This window comes from Sinocyclocheilus anshuiensis, unplaced genomic scaffold (genome assembly GCF_001515605.1).
Source record: "Sinocyclocheilus anshuiensis isolate Anshui unplaced genomic scaffold, SAMN03320099.WGS_v1.1 scaffold569, whole genome shotgun sequence".
NCBI lineage: Eukaryota > Metazoa > Chordata > Actinopteri > Cypriniformes > Cyprinidae > Sinocyclocheilus > Sinocyclocheilus anshuiensis.
In genome coordinates this window covers 1,768,870-1,773,020 of record NW_015536511.1, presented here as the reverse complement: position 1 = coordinate 1,773,020, position 4,151 = coordinate 1,768,870, and the positions used below count along the sequence as shown (strand labels likewise).

The following is a 4,151-nucleotide window of genomic DNA, read 5'->3' as shown; positions in this document are numbered from 1 at the left end:
TGTTCTATTTGTGTTATTTAAGTTATTTATAATAAGTGAAGTGAAGTTTACTCTTAAGTGCACTGATATCAGACTCATTTTGAATAATAAAGTTTGTTAAATTGTTAAATACCCTGCCTCCACTACATAGGCCTATGTTTGTCACATCATTATAAGTGTTTGATCACCACATTTGAGTTATCATTGCAAAAAATTTGTTTAAGGATATATATTCTGTTTATGTAGGCTATATACTGTATTCTATGTACAGTACCAGTCAAAAGTTTGGACACATCTATTTGTGTTATTTAAGTTATTTATAATAAGTGAAGTGAAGTTTACTCTTAAGTGCACTGATATCAGACTCATTTTGAATAATAAAGTTTGTTAAATTGTTAAATACCCTGCCTCCACTACATAGGCCTATGTTTGTCACATCATTATAAGTGTTTGATCACCACATTTGAGTTATCATTGCAAATAATGTGTTAATGTATATATATATTCTGTTTATGTAGACTATGTACTGTATTCTATATACAGTACCAGTCAAAAGTTTGGAGACACGAATGGGAAGTGAACTTTTTTATACTGTACTATAATATAGCCTACACATAAAGAATATCGGCCGATATATCAGTACCGGTCTTTTTTTACTCCCTAATATCGGCATCGGCCCCCAAAAAACCCATATCGTTCAGGCTCTAATGCTGAGAACTAACCAGTGCTGAAACGGGGTTCCATGACCCTTTCATTTTCGTTGTGCTCATTCTTGAAGGCAATTTATTTTACAAATGCTTTGCAAACGGGTTCAGCTGAATCATTAAAAAGTACTTGTGAAAAAGAAGAGTTTGTTCAAATAAAGAAGAGTTTGTTCATTAAGCAATAGCACAGAGTGTGCTGAAGCAAAAAACATGTAAATGAAAAAATGAGTGCATGGAATAGTATTATTAGGCACCATATACAAGTGTTTCTTAAGTGTTGTTGATTGTGTGCAGGTGCGACAGAGCTCCAAGTCTCTATCAAAGAAACAAGCTATTGAGGTAGAGAAATGTGAGGAGATTCTTCAGAAGCTGATAAAATACCGACACAGCTGGCCCTTCAGGTATACCCTCACGAGACTTTTTTCACTTTTAATTTACAAGTATATTTGTTGATCACATTTAGTCTCATAACATGTCATTTAAAAGGTGTTAAGACTTTAAGTACCTAAAGGCTACTTGCCATTGTTTTAATTTAATATTTATTCATGTTTATATCTTAATATCTTTATGCCTGGTAGTAGCATTTAGCAGATTAGAGCTGGGCGAGTTTATATTTTGCAGCATTATAGCTTGCTTGTTTCACCCTCTGCAAGTATTATGTATGCAGATAAAGTTTGACGTAGTTTAATATCCAACTTCATATGGATATATGATTCACATTTTGTGGTGAACACATGCGCCGCTCAGAAGTGACGAATGCGGAAGCACAGGGGAGAGATGAAAACAAAACACCTTTGGTTTTTTTTTATGCCTTCATCTGATTACCAGAAAAAAATAAGAAGAACATTTTTGTTTACTGTTCATTTTTTAGAAATATCAATAGCATTTGTATTAAAGCTATATACACTGAATGTAATAAAAAAAAAACGAGAATTGAATCAAGAATCTAATCGAATTGAGAGCTTGTGAATCGGAATCGAATCAGGACATTTGAACCGATACCCAGCCCTAGTATGTATCCAGGTTAAATACAGTATTTGTAGAATTTGTTTTTCATTATTAATTCATGAATTCGTGTTAGTTTGTTATTTGGTGATATTGAAAATTCTGAAACCTGTCAGGGTGTTCTTTAACTTCTAATAGTTTGATGTGCCTTTTGGTGATTGTGTATCATTAACGCAGTTAATGTGAGTAGTGAAGAAGTGCTTTCTCTTCTTCTCATCCAGGGAACCTGTATCTGCTGAAGAAGCCGAGGATTATCGGGACATCATCAGCTGCCCGATGGACTTCACCACCATGCAGGACAAGTTCAAATCCTCCCAGTACCACAACGCCAGTGATTTTGTCGAGGACGTGAAGCTCGTCTTCTCAAATGCAGAGGAATACAACGAGCCCGACAGCGACGTCCTGACCTGCATGGTATGCACAGAGCAGGCATTCATCGAGCTCCTGCAGAAGAGCCTCCCTGGGATCGGCTACCTGCGACGGCGATCACGCAAGCGCCCGGCCGCTCACTCCGAAGAGGAGGAAGAAGAGGAGGAGGAGAGGGGGAAGAAGATACAAAATGGGAAGCAAGGGAGAGCCTCATCCAGACAGAAGGAAGATGATGAGGAAGATTCTGGACGGAGGAAGACCAGACAGAGCGGTGGACAATGGAACCAAGATGACAGCGAAAGTGAGGAAGATGAGGAGGAGGACGAGTCTGTGAGAAGGAAGAGCAAGCGGACAAATCGCAAAGATTATCGGGAGCAGGACAGCGACAATGAGAGGGACAGCAGGAGAACTGGATTGAGACGGACTGCACGAGATGTGACGGGTGACAAGGAGGCCAGCAGTGACGAGGACTCGGGCGTCCAGCGACATTCCAAGAGGCTCAAACGCTCATGAAGACCAGGGTGCTTTGTGTTCTTTGTATTCATTTTTGTACCCCCTCCTTATTAATCAGAAGGCGAAACGGGGTGCCCCATACCACTGCATATTGGACGGAACTTTTGCTCACCCCGATGTAGATGTTTGGGTTTATTTTACTTTTTGGAAGTTTTTGTTAATATTGGAGAAAACTGATTTATATTTGTAAGTTGATTAATAATGGTGACAACTTGGTTTTTTCAACCTTAAGATTTGCATTGAAAAAGAGATGTCATCTTGAGCTCTTAAGAGTTTTTTTCATTTGATATTTGGCCTAAAAAAACACAAAAATAATAATAATAAAAAATAAAAAAAAACTCTTGCATCCCAAAAAAGATTGTAATTGGGTTGCAGATACCACCAAGCCGTGTCTGGTTTGAGAGGTTTCCCTGTAAAAGTTACCTGTAAATGTTATAAAGTGATTCAGAATGAAACGGATCTTTTTGCGTAGACCTTCTCGCAGCCTTTTAAATGAATTAACCAGTGAGCGTCCAGAACTAGGCTCTTTCAGTGAAACTGACGTTATGTGTTTTCTGTGTCTCATAAGAGCTGTTTAATTGGCACTAAACCCCCATGGTGGTATGACATTGAACTAAAAGTCTTTAATTTTTGAATGTGCCACCACTTTTTCCTTTTCTTTAGTCATTTATTATTTTGCCGTTTTACAATAAAAGCTGTCATCCTTGCGTTCGGTTAAACAACTTCTGTTTTTGAAAAGCAGGAGATCACTGATCTTGTTTATTGGCATCTAGCAATTCCTGTAAACCTCATGCTGCTCTTATTCCCTTGAAACCAGTAGGTGGCACTCTACTACAGTGGTCTTCGAAAGAAAAGCTCCCCTTGGTGTAAAACTGACATTTGAATGTGATATCCCCACTAAAGACCTTTTCAGTGATAAATTGAACCTAAAATCAAGATGGTCAAGTCAGATGTGAAACACTCAAGTGAAATTCTATTATCTGATTTCCCTTTTCATATGAATATGTAAATAAGCTTTGACTATATTTTGGTTTTTGATCGTAGCCACGGAAGTCTCGGTTTAAGATAGGTATGTTTGTCCACAGCAGAAGTGCTGCTCAGGGCTTTATTCTGGATTAAAACTTTTTCTTTTTCTTTTTTCTTTTTTATGGAGATTTCTGATTTATTCTCCCCACCCCCATCTAGATTAGGCTTATTTTAAACTTCAGAAGCGAGGTCACTCTATCATAAACTTCTTGAATTGGTTCATAATATTCTTTGGGCGTGACAATTTCTTTTATATCTTTTGTTTAGTACCATTTTCGTAATCTTTACCACGTTATCCATCATGTGACCTGTTGTTTTCCATCAGTAAAACATACCTTTACGATTGGCAGGCTTGGAAAGTGAGTTGTCTCACAGGTGTAAATGCTTTCTTTCAGTTAGGAGGTAGTAGAGGTGGTCAAAGCTGTTTTCATATGTATTTATAGCTCCACGGCCTGGTAGGGAAACTAAACTTTAAGGAAATCCTTACCCTTTTTTGCACCCACAGATTCCTAAGACTTCATTCAGTTTTCTGAAAGTGTTTTCTTTCTTTTCTTT

At 37.7% G+C, this 4,151-nt stretch overlaps 1 pseudogene; it reads left to right on the top strand.

The window, feature by feature from the left end:
• LOC107691960 (tyrosine-protein kinase BAZ1B-like) overlaps positions 1 to 3,338 on the top strand; it is a 23,673-nt pseudogene extending 20,335 nt beyond the window's left edge.
• The last annotated feature ends 813 nt before the right edge of the window (positions 3,339 to 4,151 follow it).